Below are 21,602 nucleotides of genomic sequence, written 5' to 3' on the forward strand. Positions count from 1 at the left end.
ATGTTCAGTGGAATACATTAACAGTTGGTGGAATGTTTGGTGTGTAATAAAATAGGCCTTTTGCTTGACTAATTAGATCTCAGTCAAAACATGTCCTAATCAGCATCTCTCAGTAAAAAGCCTGTCCATTAATCTTAAGGCATAGTGGTAAAGAGAGCAGCATGGGTGGCATTCTACCCTCTCTCACGCACACACACACAACTTACCAAAGAAAATAAAAAATAAAAAAAGTTTCCCACATCAGAGAGAGGGAGCAATAAAGGATTTTGTTACACTAGGGTCCTTTAGATAGGCAGAGCAATTTGTGCAAAAAGAGCAAATCCGATTTGAAAACAACTAACATTGTATGTAAAACACTAAAATGGCTTGGAATAATTTGCTGCAAATTAAGATTACAACTCTCTTTAGTGCCTTGTGGCCTTATTGCCTGTGGTCCAGAAGTGGCAGAGATTGCATTTTAATTGCGAACAATAGGCCCTGTTTTAGGGACGCATACACCTCCCTCCATACCCACAATTATTTATCAGGATATAGCACAGCTTTTTATGTTTTCCCTTTTATTGATGCATGGCAACACTGCTCGGGACCATTTCAGAGCATGAACTAACATTTTGTTCAAGTTTGGGAGGTTGGGGGAGGAGGAGAAGAAGACAGAGAGAGGAGGAGGAGGCCAACAGGATCTGGGAGAACACGGCCCCTCTGTGGTTTGGGTTGAAGAGAGAAGATAAAGTACACAGTAATACTGGACTCCCTGATGCAGAGGCAGGCCTGGCCTAACAGCACTCATGTCACATATTTAAACAGCAGCAGGCCCACCTTGAGAGGAGGATAAGAACAGTGGCAGCAGGACGAGGGTGGTCCTCTGGAACTGTCAGGAAAGAGCTGTCACTGTCTTCCTTTGGAAACTGTCTCCAGCAGACACACTGTGAATGCTATAATTAACTAGCTCGGGGCGATCTGAAGACAACAAAATTACACCACAATAGACGGTAAACTAATATCATAAAGGGTAATGGGCATGTTCATTATAGTCAACAGGATTTGTGTATAGAATAAGATAGATGGGCCTAATTGCAGTGCATGTGTACATGTGGGTGTGTGTGAGTTCATCTGTGTGTCAACATCAATTACTGCCCCATTCTCTCACTCTCACTCCTAAGAATGGAGGATCTCTGCTGTCATCTTTCCCTGAGTTGATTAATTTCCATCAGACATGCATGAGGGCTGGATTAGGGCACACCGCCCACGGCCCCACCTCATCCCACAAACACCATCTGTACATTTCCCACCCTGGGCCCATCTGGCTGTTAAGCCCTGAGGTGATGCCTGCCGCTCGGGGCAGAGATAATATCTCTATGTGGGCGACTCTCAGATTACATGATTTTGCCCTGGTACACTGGCCCTACAGCCCAAACAATCACAGGTCAGGGGCCCATTATGCCTACAGTGAAAAGTGCAGCCAGGGATCTCTACTTTTCTAACCAGTGAGAGCACAGAGCAGAGAGCGAGACGAGAAAGTTACAGACAAGAACAGGAAAAGAGAATAGTAGAGGGGGAGACAGAGGAAAAAAAGAGAGTGAGAAAGAAAGAACGAAAGAAAAGGAGACAGAGAGGGCCGAGAAACTCGAGGAGGCTCAGCAGACGTGCCGGCAGTCAAACCCCAACTCTCTGAGAGAACGCCAGAGACAGGGAAGACACTTAGTTCCAACACTAACACCAGTAATGGCTCCAAAATGGAGTTCACACGAGCCTGGTGCTACACAGGAGCAGCCAAGAAAACAGTCAGCCTAAATCAGAGACCTGAATGGCAACAGAAAAAACTGAAGCAAATTCCTGCTTCAGTCAAAAGGAACTCCAAAACCGTCTGACACAGGAACTGGACGTGTTTGGGAATGACTGTCTGTAGTCTGTACTGAAGAAACGAAGGAGGAAATAACTAAAAATGTACAGTATGGAATTCAAAGACGTAGAGAGGACAAGAAAGGTGCAACCAGGGAAACAGACTGATAGAATGTAGCAGACAGTCTTAACGAAGCAGTTGTTCCTATGGGGCACAAACATCTTGCAGGCAGTGGCCATCTGCAGCTCAGCACTCAGAACAGCCTTAATCACAAGGTCCTTCACCTGACTTATCAACACTGGAACACACAGGAACATAGACAGCAAGGTGACATTCAGTCTGAGACATGGCATGGGTTACTATGTCCACTTTACACAAGACACAAAGTGCCTAGAGTATCACAACATCTGGGATACAATCTGTGGTTACAGGTTGCCATATATATTCAGCTCTGCTGAGTATTTCGACAGAGAAGAGAAGGGTGAGGATCTGGGTGTAAGATTGAATCCGGATGAACTACAGCAACATCTTGACAATACAGACTCCTTTCTTTGACTGTGCATGGACAATAGCATGGACGTTCTGAGCCAGGAGAGGGTGGGGGAAGGTTCAAGAGAGAGTGAAGAGTTTAGGCTACTCACATGTGGTGTCCTTTCCCTCCTGCTGTAAATACCAGAGCATTGCACTCCTGCTCCATTTGTTCCTATAATCCTCCACTTCAGGGTCATTGCAACTGAAAAAAAACAAGACAAACAATGTCTGGCTTTTTCCAAAACAGCCTTGTGAATGAAGTCCACGCAACAGTGTTGAAAATATGGTCATTGGGAAACTGGAGTGGTTGTCTATTATCTTGTTGTGGAAAATACTACACAGGGACACTCAAAGTCAAATCTTAAATGATTCATTGTTTATTGTCAGCACGCTGGAGAGGTTCCAGCCAACTCAATTCACCATAGTACACATGTCAATCAGGGCAGCCCCAGCAGTCTTACATACAGCTATACACAGAGAAGTTATATTTCCATGATTTAGCATAATTCATTCATCATTACTGTTTTGTTTCATTCATGTGACAGACCAATACTGGTTCATAACAAGTGACAGACCAATACCCCACGAGGCTTCTCCTCTCTAAGCTGAGACCTTGAAACTGAGATATCTTTCATTCGTTCTCAAAACAAGGTCTGGGCGCACTGCCAAATTGCAGCTACTGAGAGTGAGGATTTGTTCAGTCAGCCACTTACATGAACACAGAAATTGGTTTATAGAACAGCACATGAATAGAACACAGAAATGAGTTATAAGAAAAGCACAAACAATAAAATTCCCATTACAATCAAATACATACCATTCAAATGCCCAAGACACAAAGTTGTATGATTTGCTCTGTTTTCCCAATTCCATGCTCCCTCAATTAGCTACATATTAATTTAGAGATTCCTTAAGGAGAATGGAGAAGTGGCTGTTGACTGCAGATCCCAGTTTACGCTGTAGTTAGTGAGATGCATGAACTGGTTCTTGATGTTCTTTGTGCCACGGTCGTACTTCACTGTGGAAAACCTGTAGGCAGTGTTTTGCTGTAATATTCAATTTCCAAAAACAAATTACTTATTTACAATAAATACAGTAATTCATATGATTGATCTTTGACAGCCTTAGAGGGTCAATTAGTAGAACATAGATATGTTTCCCCTATTGTACTGTATTAAAGAGGACTGGACACCACATGTGGAATAATGAGGATTCCTTGGCATACAGTGAGTACCTGAATACCATCAAACATATTGGAAAGTCAAAGAAAAAAGTGGTATTTGCAACTCAGCCTGGATTTATTACCCTCAGTTAATAATCAAGCACGTTGTGCGATGAACAGGTGTGTGTGTGTGTGTGTGTGTGTGTGTGTGTGTGTGTGTGTGTGTGTGTGTGTGTGTGTGTGTGTGTGTGTGTGTGTCACTCTGTGCAGCACGTATATCTGTCAAGCCAAGCAGAGATGAGCCATTTAATCCATCATCCACCCATCTCTGCACCCAACCACCACCGGAATCCTGACTATCTTAATGAGTCATCCTTAAGAATATAGTAATACAGCTGGCTCCAGGCAAAGATACAGTTAAATGATATATTGTGAAATGCCTCCATCGATCTAATATGAGAAGAAAATAACTAAACATCTTGCAAATAGCATTGTCGCTGTGACACACTCACTGCAGATTTATAAATCTGAGACTCATAAGATTATTACAGCAAAATATCATTACAATGTGTAATAAACCTGTCATCTCCTGGTGACCGTTTGACCATTGAGACAATGGAGAGCTTTGTTTGAAAGCGCCACCAAGTCTTACCACTCATCAGTGGCAGACAGAAACGTTGAGACTGCCCTCTACTGGTCATTGCCTTGTAAGTTCCTGACTACAGTTGCTACAGTACCTTTCTTCACAACTTTCATGAGGACAGAAAGTAATTGCAAAGCCATTATCCAAGACAGACCTCTTGACCCACTATACAATTCTATGACCTGGCAAATACAGACTTGATAGCCCATATAGAACCACTGGCCATTATTTGTAAAAGGAAAGATCCGGTACACAGCTCGCCTGGCCAGGCTCTCCTCATGGAGATAGATAGTGAGTGGATCATACGATGTCACCAGCACATACAACCGCACATCAAACTTCAAGTCTGGAAACAATTTATTAAAACATAGATCAACATTTCTGCTTTTCTGACTACTGTCTTCATCTACATGAGTAACTGATTTGACAACACTTGATGGGCAAAAACCCACCATCAATCAGTGAGGAATTATTGATGTAGCGAGACACTAAGATGTTCTCCTCCATTGGAATCTGGTTAGGCTTTGTAGGGTGAGGATCAGATATATGTACCTGGTGCATTATATGTGTTATAAAACACAATGCACCAGGTACAGTATGATCAAATCAGACACATGACATCGGCCAATCAAAGAGAAAACCCTTCCTGTAGAGCAGTCTATCAGAACCCTATCAGTGGGTAGGAGTGGGGTCATTTATGAGGCTAAAATGTGTTGCAGGTGTTGAAGCTGAGGAGGGATGGGGGGTGGGGGAGGTGGAGAGCTGCGAACCTCAGGGCTGGCTACAGTTCAGAGGGAAAAAAACAAATGAACATTCTTCTTTCCAAATATCACCCTGACATTCTTTCCACTGTTTCATAAAAATACCTCAAAAGAAAAAGTGTTTATTGCTTGTCCAAGTCAGAGAACCTTGTGGAGCTTTTCCAAAGCCAATGCCTTGAAGTGTGTGATTTACTCAACAATGCTTAATGTCTATGACACATACTGTTTTATACTTTTTTTCAGCAGACCCCCCCACCCCCCCCACACACACACACAACTGGCCATATTGTTTCATTTACAACAAGTTCACTCAGGTCTTTATCCGAGACTTAAGGTGAGTATCTATAACACAGTAACACTTCAACAGTACAGTATTCTTCCTATGGCATATCCCTTACATTGCTGACCAGGTAGATACCTCGTCCTCAAGAAGATGCTACTGGCTTAATGATCCAAGGGCCCTTGTCCTTGATGAAAGAACCTGAGGGTGAGGCAGAGAGAGGACAGGGATGTGTGGCGTGCTGTGAGAAAGACTTGAGGAGAATCATGGTGGCTTATTGTGTTTACATTTACAGTAAGTAAGTTAACAGACAAGCAAGACTGCAGAACTCCTAGTACTCTGAGGGAAGCACAAAAGGTCTAAGGGACGATGTGGAAGTTTTTAAAGCCGTGAGCCTGCTGCATCCGCTGGATGTTTTTATACAGCCGGTCTTTGCGCGTCAGTTCATATGACCTGGAAATGAACAGGGCCATTGACCTTTCAGCTCGAAATGCTTGAGTTCTCCACAGCTTGGACGCTGAGAGAAATAAGACCTTGTACAAACACAATGGCAACAAGACTCCTGCATGACAGTTTGATTCATTTCATGTTTTAGAAAGGCACTGGTCCAAACAAAATGTACTTTACTGTGGAAGCCAATAAACACAAGCCCGATTTGAAGGGGCTTAAAATGCTAAGCAGTGTGAACCTTTACATCAGGAAGTGTAGCAAGCCAATTGGACATAGTTCTATGTACAGTTGGAGACACTGTGGTACCTAGGGAAGTGGTTGACCTTCTGGAAGTCTTGAAGGCGACGTAGGAGGTAAGGCTTGAGGTGATACCACGTCCACATGAGGTTGAAGTCATTACTGTTTAATTGGATCTCAAAATAGGACCTTCCAGTCAAGCTCAGATCTAATGGTATGTACGTCAGACTACTGAAAGGCACTACTCACTGTAAGACCACACTATATGCAATGGCAGGGGAAATCGTAAAAAAATGTTTAAAAAATGGACACCAGTTCAAGGACATCATAACAGGAAAAATATAGCCTTGGTGCAAACATGAGGTTTACACAGTGGATAACCACCACATCACATCTGACAGCTTGATAAGGATGGATCTGAGGCTCAGATCTGATACTCAGCCGCTAATCTGCTGAAATATAGGCCTCTAACTTCAAATCCTCTCAAAGGGAGGCCAGCTCACCAGCTATATTCATCACCATCATATTACTTTATATCTGTTTTGTTTTATTCCTACCCTTCTGTGCTCCTTTGTGAAGAGTCAGGTTTGGCATGGGCCTGCACTTCTATGAGAAAGCCAGATGTTTGCAATAGAGGGTTATTAAACTTTGGCTCTAGGGATGATGTGGCAGACACTAGCCTGCCTTTGATGATGGGTTTAGTGGGAGTCAAGAGGCATTGAAGTGAAATAAAAATTGACTTAATAGTAAGTGCTTGGATGGAGCGATAATGGGGAGTGGGCTCCCTTGTGAAACAGGATTAATGCTATGGTGGGCCAACTTTTTGTCCGTGGGTGCATTCCCGTGCTTTGAGATAGGCAGTGTCAGTCAAACATCAGCCCTCTCATCCCCTTACAGCACAATATGTGCTAGTGAATCAGAATGAGACATTCTTTGAACATTTCATATAGCATATAGCATGCCACGCACCAGCCGGCTCTCCGTGTGCACAATCTTGAAGGCAAGGTTGTACCGTTGTAAAGACAAAATAGGAACATAACATTATCATTCAACAGGAATTAAGGAATAGGACAGAATAACAACAGAATTCTATACTCTCATATATCTTTAGAATGTTTCTTGTGGACCCCAGTACCTCCAACAGAACAGATGTTTTCATCCTTACAGACGATGGCTTCAGCAAAGAACACCAGGACTGGGACCTTCCTGCTGAGGTCACTCCAGGCAATGCAAGGATGAGACAGAAACGTATCAATAAAGTATTTTTCTTATTCTTACATTGAGAGGCTCATGTAGGGTCAAGCAACACATTAGTAGTTTATTCTATTTTCACTCAATCTCATAGAGCCAAAGGCCCAAAATAAGATAAATGGGTGAGAAAACAGGCATAAAACCACCATGAAAATAAGAGAAAAGCCTCTCAGACAGGGCATACAGATGTAGGATCTTAATTTGATCACTCTTTTGTTGCTGAGAATTTTCCTGCACAGCAGGAACACAAACTTGTCATGTATTCAAGGTTTAAAAAGGTTCTAAAGTTTGTAATTTCCACTTTCAAATATCCGACTTGATTTGCCCAACGAAACATGTATCAACCCCTACAAAAAATATATATTCATTAAAATCCACATAATAATTCACATTTCCTGTTGCTGCAGGATTATTTTCCTGCTGCAGAAAATTGGCTCAAATTAAGATCCTACATCTGTACCCTTAACCTAAAGCTGTAAAACCTGTCTGAAAATGTTGAGTTTAAAATCTAAAATGATGCTACCCTTAGCTTACCTCAGGGTGTTGGAATGCAATCTGACAAGGTGTTTACTCTACCACACCAGAGAAAGGTCGGGGCCTCAAACAGTCTCATAGGTACCGCAAAATAACATACCTGTCAACTAACAAACACCCTGGTAACATTGCACTGAAAATATATGATAGTACCAGACACAGCCAGCATGTCTGTGGCTATGGTGGAGATAAGATGGCATGCTGATGGAGAAGAACTCTATCAGACGTGACCAAGGATGGGTGTGGTATGTAAATAATACCTGCTCCTGGCTCAGTTATCCAAAAATGTCAGCCAAAACAAAGCTCCCATCTAATATGATATCTAAAGTTCCAGAGTATTTTCAAGTCACTCAACACAAGCTCTAGTCTAGTAATACTGGGCTCTTGGAAAAGGCTTGTTAAAGATCTTGCAAGCTATGGTAATGTATCGGTAATAAACATATGGATTACAGAGCTTGATATTCATGTAAATTTGTCAGTGGCACACTAGGCCAATGCCAAATCAAAGCTCCACGACATAATTTCAATAGCAGGTGATTTTATCTTTCATTTGCGGGCTGAGCAAGTAGCCTAACTTTAACTTGACAATATCATATTTAAAATCAAATTTAATGTTATTTGTCACATGCGCTGAATAGAACAGGTGTAGACCTTACCGTGAAATGCTTAGTTACAAGCCCTTAGCCCTTAACCAACAATGCAGTTCAAGAAATAGAGTTAAGAAAATATTTACTAAATAAAGTTTAATCAAATAAAAAATAACAATAATGAGGCTATATACAGGGGGTACAGGTCCCGAGTCAATGTAACGTGTACCAGGTTAGTCATGGTAATTTTACATGTAGGCAGGGGTAAAGTGACTATGCATAGATAATAAACAGCGAGTAGCAGCAGTGTAAATAGTCCGGGTGGCCATATGATTAATTGTTCAACAGTCTTGTCTTGGGGGTAGAAACTGTTAAGGAGCCTTTTGGTCCTGGACTTGGAGCTCCGGTATCACTTGCCATAAGGTAGTGGAGAGAACAGTCTATGACTTGGGTGACTAGAGTGTTTGACCATTTTTGGGGCCTTCCTCTGACACCGCCTAGTATATAGGTCCTGGATGGCAGGAAGCTTGGCCCCAGTGATGTACTGGGCCGTACGCAGTACCCTCAGTAGCGTCTTACGGTCAAATGACGGATCTGGGGACACATGCCAAATCTTTTCAGTCTCCTGAGGGGAAAAAGGTGTTGTCGTCCCCTCTTCATGACTGTCTCAGTGTGTTTGGACGTTGATAGCTCATAAATGATGTGGACACTAAGGAACTTGAAGCTCTCGACCCGCTCCACTACAGCCCTGTCGATGTTAATGGGGCCTCTTTGGCCCGCCTTTTCCTGTAGTCCACGATCAGCTCCTTTGTCTTGCTCACATTGAGGGAGAGTTTGTTGTCCTGGCACCACACTGCCAGGTCTCTGACCTCCTTCCTATAGGCCGTCTCATCGTTGTCGGTGATCAGGCCTATCACTGTTGTGTCGTCAGCAAACTTAATGGTGTTGGAATCATGTTTGGCCACACAGGAGGGGACTGAGCACGCATCCCTGAGGGGTCCCAGTGTTGAGGATCAGCGTGGCAGATGTGTTGTTGCCTACCCTTACCACCTAGGGGCGGCCCATCAGGAAGTCTAGTCCCAGGGACCTTAGCTTAGTGATGAGCTTCGTGGACACTATGGTGTTGAACGCTGAGCTGTAGTCATTGAACAGCATTCTCACATAGGCGTTCCTTTTATCCAGGTGGGAAAGGGCAGTGTGGAGTGCGATTGAGTTTGCGTCATCTGTGGATCTGTTGGGGTGGTATGCGAATTGGAGTGGGTCTAGGGTTTCCGGGATGATGGTGCTGACGTGAGCCATGACCAGTCTTTCAAAGCACTTCATGGCTACTGACGTGAGCACTATGGGGCGGTAATCATTTAGGTAGGTTACCTTCGCTTTCTTGGGCACAGGGACAATGGTGGTCTGCTTGAAACAAGTAGGTATTACAGACACGTTCAGGGAAAGGTTGAAAATGTCAGTGTAGACACTTGCCAGTTGGCCCGCACATGCTTTGAGTACACGTCCTGGTAATCCGTCTGGCCCGCGGCTTTGTGACTGTTGATTTGTTTAAAGGTCTTGCTCACAACGGCTATGGAGAGCGTAATCACAAAGTCGTCCAGAACGGCTAGTGCTCTCATGCATGCTTCACTGTCGCTTGCCTCGAAGCGAGCATAAATATTTACACTGATTCTTTGGAGTGTTAGTCTCTAACAGGAGTAATGCAATCTCAAAAAGTGTGTTATTATTAGTGATTCTGAACAGTCAGAAGGCTACAGTTGTAGGGCCCAATCAAAACCATTTCGTTTTTTGCCAAATTTAGTTTTCCACATAACGAACTAACAGCTTTGGAAATCTGTAGTTTTTTTCATCAATAATATAGCCTCCATTGAAAATAGCATTATTACAATATTTTTCTTCACTGGCCGAAGCAGGCCTCCCCGGGCAGCCCTGTACTTTAGCCTTATTCTAAAATGGATTAAATAGATTTTCCCCTCATCAATCTACACACAATACTCCATAATGACAAAGCAAAAACAGGTTTTTAGAAATGTTTGCAAATTTATAAAAATAAAAACTGAAATATCACATTTACATAAGCACTCAGACCCTTTACTCAGTACTTTGTTGAAGAAACTTTGGTAGCGATTCCAGCCTTGAGTCTTAGGTTTGACACTACAAGCTTGGCACACCTGTATTTGGGGAGTTTATCCCATTCTTCTCTACAGATCCTCTCAAGCTCTGTCAGGTTGGATGGGGAGCATTGCTGCACAGCTATTTTCAGGTCTCTCCAGAGATGTTTGATGTCCCAAAGCCACTCCTGCGTTGTCTTGGCTGTGTGCTTAGGGTTGTTGTCCTGTTGGAAGGTGAACCTTCACCCCAGTCCGAGGTCCTGAGTGCTCTGGAGCAGATTTTCATCAAGGATCTCTTTGTACTTTGCTCCGTTCATCTTTCCCCTCGATCCTGACTAGTCTCCCAGTCCCTGCCTTCTGAAAAACTTCCCCACAGCATGATGCTGCCACCACCATGCTTCACAGTAGGGATGGTGCCAGGTTTCCTCCAGATGTGATGCTTGGCATTCAGGCCAAAGAGTTCAATATTGGTTACATCAGAATCTTGTTTCTCATGGTCTAAGAGTCCTTTAGGTGCCTTTTGGAAAGTTCCAAGCAGGTTGTCATGTGTTTTTACTGAGGAGTGGCTTCTGTCTGGCCACTCTACCATAAAGGCCATGGTAGAGTGGCCTTAGAGTGCTGCAGAGATGGTTGTCCTTCTTGAAGGTTCTCCCAACTCCACAGAGTAACTCTGGAGCTCTGTCAGAGTGACCATCGGGTTCTTGGTCACCTTCCTGACCAAGGCCCTTCTCCTCCAATTGCTCAGTTTGGCCGGGGGCCAGCTCTAGGAAGAGTCTTGGTGGTTCCAAACTTCTTCCATTTAAGAATGATGGAGGCCACTGTATTCTTGCGGACCTTCAATACTGCAGACATTTTTTGGTACCCTTCCCCAGATTGTGCCTCAACACAATCTCTGAGCTCTACGGACAATTCCTTCGATCTCATAGCTTGGTTTCTGACATGCACTGTCAACTTTGGGACCTTATATAGACAGGTGTGTGCCTTTCCATATCATGTCCAAATTAATTTACCACAGGTAGACTCCAATCAAGTTGTAGAAACAACTCAAGGATGATCAATGGAAACAGGATGCACCTGAGCTCAATTTCGAGTCTCATGGCAAAGGGTCTGAATACTTATGCAAATATGGTATTTCTGTTTTTTATTTTTATCAAATTTGCAAAAATGTCTAAAAACCTGTTTTTGCTTTGTTATTAAGGGGTATTGTGTGTAGATTGATGAGGAAACATTTTTATTTAATCCATTTAAGAATAAGGCTATAACGTAACAAAACGTGGAAAAAGTGACGGGATCTGAGTACTTTCCGAATGAACTGTATGTTGAGCCCTGGACTGCCATGATACATTTACAGTAGCTGTGCTGCTAGACCTCATGTGTCACTACAGAGAAGTGAGCTTTAATAAATCTAGTTTATTTAGAAAGCCCTTTTTACATCAGCCAATGAAACCCAGCCTAAAACCCCAAACAGCAAGCAATGCAGATGTAGAAGCACGTGTCATAGTTGTAAGTTAGGCTAGTGCCGTGGTAGCATCATCACCAGTAATAACCCAGTATCTACCTAACATAGGCTCAAGACTCACACAGAGGTCAAACTCATTCCAATATTAAGCATGCAGTGCTTAATAATGTAGGCCTATTGAATGTCTTGGGGAGATTTGTCTGGCACTAAAGATGCTTGAAATCAATAATACATTTTAGTCTGATCACCAGGTCTTCAGACTGGTTTCTTCACAGATTCCATTACAGCTACATGCAAATGATCTAAGGTACACTGAAAGTGCATTCTAATTTGTTGCCGAAGAGTTTAGTCCTCTAATGAAATTTGAATTCAGGAATAGATTAAGACTAGACCGTGCACTTCTTGGCCTAATCTACTGTGGAAGTACATGGTCTATTTAAAGACTACTGGAAGTGCCAGGCTATTTAAGTGCCAAATTCATCACATTTAAATACACCAAATAAACCAGGCTTAATTTAGATTGCACTGTAAGCTCCAGTGAACTAAGTTTACCCACATATTGATGCTTTACACAGTATATTTAGATCATACAGAGATCGACACGTAGCTAAAACTGTTCTTCATTAAGCATAATAAGGCAGTGTTACAGTGTTTATGACCGTTGCATAGAATTACAAATTAGAACTCTTAGAATTGAATAGGATCTCTGCGGTTTCCATTACGATCGAGTTTAAACATTGACATATATGTATTACTTATCCCAGTAATGTTGCTTTCTACAAGTAGAAGGACATGTAACCAACCCAATAGCAACCCAATCAGAACAGCCACTTACTCTTGCTCGTCCTCTTGAGGAGGACTCTGAATCCTCTTTATCCCAGATCACTGCTGGCATTTCCACTACAGTGAAGAGGGAAGTACCTCCTGATTAAATCTGCTTTGAGTCAGGTATCTGGGGTTATGACTGTGGTCATCTCCAGTTCTCACCGTCTACTGTTGAAATATCAGTCTAGTTAAAACATAGCATATTACTAATACTGAATAATACATTGTCTGCAATTGAGAGGAGCCATATTATATAAATAATGTTCATGCATAAATTATGAGTTTGTCCATATCAGCACTGCCCAGCAACAAACTGTTCTCTCTACTACCGCATGGCAAGCGGTGCCAGAGTGCCAAGTCTAGGACAAAAAGGCTTCAACAGTTTTTACCCTCAAGCCATAAGACTCCTGAACAGGTAATCAAATGGCTACCCGGACTATTTGCATTGGGTGCCCCCCCCAAACCCCTCTTTTTACGCTGCTGCTACTCTCTGTTTATCATATATGCATAGTCACTTTAACTATACATTCATGTACATACTACCTCAATTGGGCCGACCAACCAGTGCTCCCGCACATTGGCTAACCGGGCTATCTGCATTGAGAAATGACAGTCCATCATTACTTTAAGACATGAAGGTCAGTCAATACGGAACATTTCAGTGCAGTCGCAAAAACCATCAAGCGCTATGATGAAACATGAAACAAGCGCTATGATGTCCTCATGAGGACCGCCACAGGAATGGAAGACCCAGAGTTACCTCTGTTGCAGAGGATAAGTTCATTAGAGTTACCAGCCTCAGAAATTGCAGCCCAAATAAATGCTTCACAGAGTTCAAGTAACAGACATCAACAGATCTCAACATCAAATGTTCAGAGGAGACTGTGTGAATCAGGCCTTCATGGTCAAATTGCTGTAAAGAAACCACTACTAAAAGGACGTTTTTCATTGGGAGAGCAAACTATCATTCAGGTTATAAATCATGACAGCCGTAAAACTACCATATAAACATACCCAACTCTTCCCAGCATAGGATAAACTTATGTAATCAAAGAATCACATTTAGTTACAGTAGCTAGCTAGCTAGCCAGCCTTCATTAAAAGTCGTCCTGTAGCCTATTTGTAACTACAACAACTGACTGGCAACCAATGGAGGGAGCATCCACACTGTCCTCAAGCACGTGACGTTTTTGACACCACAATTTACACTGTGAATCCCACACACTGATCCCAAACCACACCCTCGCACCTACCAACCAACCACTGGTATAATAAGAACGGCTACCAACTGGCTCAGAGGGCCCTCTGTTGTCACGTTGCTGATGAAACTCCTAGGGGGACTGACCTCCAGAGAATGGTAAAGGGATTAATAAACCCATCAATTTCTGGACACACTCCTGACTTGAATGACGCAATTCATGTTCCACTTTTTAAGAACAAAACGAACATGAAATTCAAGTGAACAAATTCCCCCTGTAGTTTTACAGTATATAAACCTCAGTAACAGATAAACATTTAATTTTGGAGGTATTTCATCTGTTATGTGTCAAGTCTCGAAATCAGACAAACAAATGCAAGTGACATATAATTAGGCACGCCTCTTTTGTATGAAATTGCCAAAACATATTGCTGACACTCGGTATAGCACTTCACTCTGAAGCCTTGCTAGCTCAGTATAATTGGTTATCTGAGGGTCTAATTAACCCCCACACCCTCGATAATGTTCACTCCCTCAGCTTTGGGACACTTGTGCAAATGGCGGAGGTGCTTGTAAACGTGCAAATGGAGAGCCAAGGGGAAGGGGGGGATTCGGGATTCAGCCCCCATTCGTGATGGATTTCTACAAATCCAAAAACAGACCTGCATGTGCATTCCAACGTTTTCAAGTTACTGTACTGAATTGGTACATATGGTCAGAGAATTTCACACGTAGAATTCATTCTATGAAATATTCATAGATAGGCCTAATTACATTGTCTATCATAGTATTAAAACAATTGATAAAGTATCCATATATGTATGGTGTTTTTATAGTATATATGTATATATATACTGCTCAAAAAAATAAAGGGAACACTTAAACAACACATCCTAGATCTGAATGAAATAAGTAATCTTATTAAATACTTTTTTCTTTACATAGTTGAATGTGCTGACAACAAAATCACACAATAATAATCAATGGAAATCCAATTTATCAACCCATGGAGGTCTGGATTTGGAGTCACACTCAAAATTAAAGTGGAAAACCACACTACAGGCTGATCCAACTTTGATGTAATGTCCTTAAAACAAGTCAAAATGAGGCTCAGTAGTGTGTGTGGCCTCCACGTGCCTGTATGACCTCCCTACAACGCCTGGGCATGCTCCTGATGAGGTGGCGGATGGTCTCCTGAGGGATCTCCTCCCAGACCTGGACTAAAGCATCCGCCAACACCTGGACAGTCTGTGGTGCAACGTGATGTTGGTGGATGGAGCGAGACATGATGTCCCAGATGTGCTCAATTGGACTCAGGTCTGGGGAACGGGCGGGCCAGTCCATAGCATCAATGCCTTCCTCTTGCAGGAACTGCTGACACACTCCAGCCACATGAGGTCTAGCATTGTCTTGCATTAGGAGGAACCCAGGGCCAACCGCACCAGCATATGGTCTCACAAGGGGTCTGAGGATCTCATTTCGGTACCTAATGGCAGTCAGGCTACCTCTGGTGAGCACATGGAGGGCTGTGCGGCCCACCAAAGAAATGCCACCCCACACCATGACTGACCCACCGCCAAACCGGTCATGCTGGAGGATGTTGCAAGCAGCAGAACGTTCTCCACGGTGTCTCCAGACTGTCACGTCTGCCACATGTGCTCAGTGTGAACCTGCTTTCATCTGTGAAGAGCACAGGGCGCCAGTGGTGAATTTGCCAATCTTGGTGTTCTCTGCAAATGCCAAACGTCCTGCACGGTGTGGGGCTGTGGACGTCGGGCCCTCATACCACCCTCATGGAGTCTGTTTCTGACCGTTTGAACAGACACATGCACATTTGTGGCCTGCTGGAGGTCATTTTGCAGGGCTCTGGCAGTGCTTCTCCTGCTCCTCCTTGCACAAAGGCGGAGGTAGCGGTCCTGCTGCTGGATTGTTGCCCTCCTACGGCCTCCTCCACGTCTCCTGATGTACTGGCCTGTCTCCTGGTAGCGCCTCCATGCTCTGGACACTACGCTGACAGACACAGCAAACCTTCTTGCCACAGCTCGCATTGATGTGCCATCCTGGATGAGCTGCACTACCTGAGCCACTTGTGTGGGTTGTAGACTCCGTCTCATGCTACCACTAGAGTGAAAGCACCGCCAGCATTCAAAAGTGACCAAAACATCAGCCAGGAAGCATAGGAACTGAGAAGTTGTCTGTGGTCCCCACCTGCAGAACCACTCCTTTATTGGGGGTGTCTTGCTAATTGCCTATAATTTCCACCTGTTGTCTATTCCATTTGCACAACAGCATGTGAAATGTATTGTCAATCAGTGTTGCTTCCTAAGTGGACAGTTTGATTTCACAGAAGTGTGATTGACTTGGAGTTACATTGTGTTGTTTAAGTGTTCCCTTTATTTTTTTGAGCAGTGTATATATATATATATATATATATATATATATATATATATATATATATATATATATATATACACACACACACATACATACACACACGTCTTAATCACCAGCCAGTCACTGGACTAAATGAAGCGAAGTCTCCATCTAGTCGGGCCCGGTGCACCAGGAGAGCTAAATCGAACACGCCCAGTCGCAATTGTGGTTTGGGTTGTAATGATTGGTGGAATGAGCGAAAGAAACAGAAGAAATTGTGAAAATGTTAGAGAAGCAATAGCTGTGCTGGAGTACGATCATTATGGGTGACCGTTCTGATGATATGGAGTGGGAGGATGAGGGGCAAGGATCTGAATGGTCTGTAGAGGAAAGACATAAGAAGAGAGATCATGATACTGAAAGCAGGTGAGCGTCTAGTGTAGAAAGCAAAAATAGGGTAAAGGTAGGAAGCAAGAGCAATAATGTGTCGGAGTGGAAAGTTGTGATTGATGAGACCATAGGGCCTCATTTACACCGTACCTGACTAACTAATGCTGTAGAGCGAGAGAGATAGGTTAAATTAGCCCGGTTAACTGGAAATGGTAGATTTCTAATATTTTGTGGTAGCCAGGCTCAGTAAGGGAAGATTCTGGAAATGGAAAAGCGTAAATGGGAAGAAGATGAAAAGTCATGCACCTGGTGTTTTTGCTTGGTTGAGGGAGGGTCATCAATCTGTGTCACGCTGGATAATGATAGGAGACAAGCGCATACGTAATTGGGTTATTTATTTCTCCACCCAAACAAAAGAGCGAGGTGTAAACCTCTAAACAATACACAGGACAGGACCCGTAAAACAAGTGCACAATAACACGTAGCATAGAAGCCGATACAACAGCACAGGTACTCACAAGACCAACGGACATGGTAACAATAACCGACAAGGACAATGGGGAACAGAGGGCACACACACAGTCAGTGAAAAAGTCACCAGGGTCGTTGTGTAACCAGCAGGGGAAGGAGCTTTCCATAAGGGAGGTGTCTGGGTGTCTGACTGGACACAGATGGAGCAGGAAGAGACGTAAACCCAGGTGTCCCTAGCCAAGGTTGGACACCAGTACTTCTCAGTCAGGCAGGCGATGGTACGGCTTATCCCAGGATGACCCGACACAGGCGCCGTGTGCACCCAGGTGAGGAGGCGGTCCCGCACACCTGTGGGCACATAGGCTTGGTTTTCCGGGCACTGTGCAGGTTCCGTGTGCAGGGCCTGCCATATGTCGGCGTTCATGTCCCACACCACTGTCACAATGATACGGGACGGAGGGATGATGATGGGGGTCTCCTCTCCTTTGTGTCATAGAGGCGAGACCGGGCGTCCGCCTTCACGTTCTTCGAGCATGTCCTATAAGAAAGCTTGAATTGGAACCTGGCGAAGAATAGAGCCCACCTGGTCTGTCTCGGGTTCAGCCTCTTTGCTTGCCCTGATGTACTCCAGGTTGCGGTGGTCTGTCCACAGCTGGAAAGGGTGTTTGGACCCCTCAGCCAGTGCCTCCAAGCCTTCAGAGCCTTCTTGACTGCCAAGAGTTCCAAGTCCCCTACGTCGTAGTTGCTCTGGGCAGTTTGGAGTAGAAGGCGCAGGGCTGCAGCTTTGGAGGGGTTCCAGTGCACTGGGACAGCACTGTCCCGTCTCTGACTTCGGAGGCATCCACCTCGACGATGAAGGGAAGTGAGGGGTCGGGATGTGCCAGCACGGGAGCAGTGGTGAAGCGTGCCTTCAGTGTCTCGAATGCCCTCTCCGCCGTCCAATGAAGCTGCTGGGGACCTCCTCTCAGCAGGGAGGTAAGTGGCGCAACTACCGTGCTGAAGCCCCGGATGAACCTCCATAAATAGTTGGAAAACCCCAGGAGTCGCTGGACTGCGTTCACGGAGTTGGGGGATGGGCCATGACCTGACTGCACTGACGCGTTGCTCCTTCATCTCCACTCACTCTGTGGATATGAGGTAGGCCAAAAAGGACACGGACAGCTGGAAAAACAAACACTTCTCTTGTTTAAAACATAGATCATGCTCCAACAATCTTCCCAGCACAGTCCTGACTAACGAGACATGCTGGGTGCAGTCAGCAGAATAAACCACTACGCCCCATCCCAGCATGTCCCGAAATAGTTTGTTAATAAAGGCCTGGAAGACTGAAGGAGCATTAGACAGGCCAAAAGGCATGGCCCACTGCCGTGGAAAATCCCATTTTCCATTTGTCGCCTGCACGAAAGCGCACCAGATTGTAGGCGCTCCTCAAGTCCAGTTTCATGAAGTACTGTGCCCCGTGCATTTATTCGATGATGGTTGGGATGAGGGGTAAAGGATAGCTGAACTTAACGGTGGCTTTATTCAGAGTTTGATAATCAATGCAGGGGCGCAGTCCCCCATTTTTCTTTTTAACAAAAAGGAAGCTTGAGGAGGCTGGTGACGTAGCGGTGCGGATAAAACCCTGCTGGAGGCTCTCCTGTACGTAGGTCTCCACATAGGAGAGGGGATAGACGTGTCCTCTCGGGAGGGCTGTGTCAGACAGCAGGTCAATGGCACAATCCCAGTGGCGATGATGAAGCAGGCGTGTAGCCGATGCAGATCCTGGTATTCCTCCGGTAACTCCACTTGAGGGGCGTGGTCCGGATTTCCACCATAATGGTGTTGACAGACACCACGAGACACCTCCCCTGACATACCTGCGACTAACCCAGCAGTCTCCTCTCAGACCAGGAAATAAGAGGGTTATGCCAACTCAACCAGGGGAGACCTAAAACAATGGGGTGCGTCTATAATCAAAAAAGTGATCTGTTCTAAATGAATGTCATGGGTTAGCAGAGAAACGGGAACAGTGATGTGATGTATGAGCCCTGTCCCTATTGGACGATTATCCAGGGCTCGAACCGGAATGGGTGACTGTAGGGGAACCAAAGGAATGTGTAATGCAGTGGCCTGTGCGCTAACTAAAAGATTCCCAGGCAGCTCCAGAATCAATCAGAGCTAACTGGAGTGAGGGGCTAGGGTATTCAGGGAATTTAATGGGAAAACACACTGGTTGAGTTGGCAGAAAAGGAGGGGAGATCTTGCATCCGACCTGGGTTGGAGCAGGGGAATACCCTAGCTTGTCACCTCACCTATTAGTGGAGAGAGGGCAGGTCGGGGAAAAATGACCCCTTTCTCCACAATTGGAGCAGAGGCCTGATTCATTCTAAGCTCTGCCTCGGGCAAACGTGCTCCGGATTCCGTGCAGGTCTTCATCGGGACCGCAGGAGGTTGTCCAAACGAATCGCCATGCTGATGAGCTGGTCGAGTGACAGGTTGTCATCACGGAAGGCTAAGTCCATCTGTACCTCCTCCCGCAGTCCACTGCGGAACACGGTGACCGGAGCCGAATCATTCCATCTGGTGGAGGCCGCGATGATCCGGAACTCCGAGGCAGTCCTAGATTCCTGGCGTAGTTGGAGTAGGCGCTCACCCCCCTCTCGGCCCTCCACAGGATGATCAAACACCGAGCAGAAGAGGGTGAAGCGCTCGTAGGACTCAACCTCGGGTCCGCCCGTTTCCCAGGACGCGGCACTCCAATCCAGGGCCCGTCCGGTCAGTGCCGAGATGACGGTGGCAACCCTGTCTCTCCCGGAGACAGCCTCGGCATAGTGAGCGAGGTACAGGTCGCATTGCAGAAGGAATCCCTTGCATCTCGCTGGAGCGCCGTCAAAGCGCTCCGGGAGGGACAGGGGTATTCCGCGGACCGGCTCAGATGGGACGGAGGCAGGTAGTGGTGTGGGAGCTGGTGCCAGAAAGGGTGCTGGAGACTGGAGGGACTGCACATTCCCCGCCATACGCAGGATGGTTGCCAGCACGCTGTCCATGGTGCTGCCGAGTCTGGAGAAACAGTCATCGTGATGCTGGACTGTCTCTACAGCTCGGTCTTTCCTGCTGTCTCCATTAGGAGGTTGGTTATTCTGTCACGCTGGATAATGATAGGAGACAAGCGCAGGAATACTAATTGGATTTTTATTTCTCCACCCAAACAAAAGAGCGAGGTCTAAACAATACACGGGATGAGACCCGTAAAACAAATGCACAATAACACGTAGCATGGAAGCCAATACACCAGCACAGGTACTCACAAGACCAACGGACATGGTAACAATAACCGACAAGGACAATGGGGAACAGAGGGCACACACAAACATACATACAAATCAGGGGGAACGGGAACCAGGTGTGCGTAATGAGACAAGACAGTCCGGGGTTGGTGGTAATGAATCCAGTTCAGTGACACCTAGAAGGCCGGTGACGTAGACCTCCGGAGCTGGTGAACGGAATGAGCAGCAATACCGGGGGATCCGTGACACTGTGGTCCCAATATCTATGTCCACGGATAATACTAAAGAAAATGTAAGGTTGATCAGTAGGAAAGAGGGTCAAAGAAGTGGAAGCTTATCAGTGACGCTGAGCTTTGAGAAAGTCTTGCCAGGAAAAGTACAGCTTGGATTCCTTAGCTTCAATGCTAAAGAATTTGTCCCATATGCACTGCAGTGTTTTAATGCCAAAGAATGGGACATGTAGCTGCTCAGTGTAAAGGAAAGAAACGATATGCCAATTGTTGAGGGGCACATAATTACGGTGAATGTAGAAGCAATGTGAAGGTTTAGTGCTGATGAAGCTTACATGGAGGTACCTGTAGTAAGTGGACCTACTGTCGAGGCTGGTACTTCGGATGGTCCTGGCATGGTTTCGAGACCTGTTCAGAAATCTTGTGCTCATGAATGTGTGGTGTCGATGGACACTTTGATAATTAATAAAGTTGACTTTATAGCTTTTATTGGTAAGGTTAACAATATGACTTGGGTTGTGGAAAGCAGAAATGCCAGGTTGAAGGTTATTATGGAGACGGCAAAAGTGATATTGGGGGTAACATATGTTACTGTTGAAATGGTTGTTGATATGCTGAGTGTTTCAGCATGATAAAGTTTAAATGGCATTGGGAGGATTTTGGGGGGGAGGGAGGGTGTGGTAGAAGTTAAGGATTTATTTGGTTTTTAATTTACATGGTAGTTCAGAATTGGGGAGTTCATGAATTCCAGCACAGTAGGTGGCGGCATGCACTTTAGTTTGTTTGCAGAAGAAGAAGAAGAAGGAGCATGAGCGAAATAAGGATTAATGGGACAATTTGACCAAGCCATCTTTTGAGCTCTCTAATTGGCCAAATTGAATGTCCATATCAGGTAGTTATTGAACGACAGTAGCTAGCTAGCTTCCCACCCACAGTATTCTCAATATCAAAAACATGATCATTGTTTTCACACATGTTAACATTGTATGCCAATTGATTT

The sequence above is a fragment of the Salmo salar genome, chromosome ssa09 (genome assembly GCF_905237065.1).
Source record: "Salmo salar chromosome ssa09, Ssal_v3.1, whole genome shotgun sequence".
Taxonomy (NCBI): domain Eukaryota; kingdom Metazoa; phylum Chordata; class Actinopteri; order Salmoniformes; family Salmonidae; genus Salmo; species Salmo salar.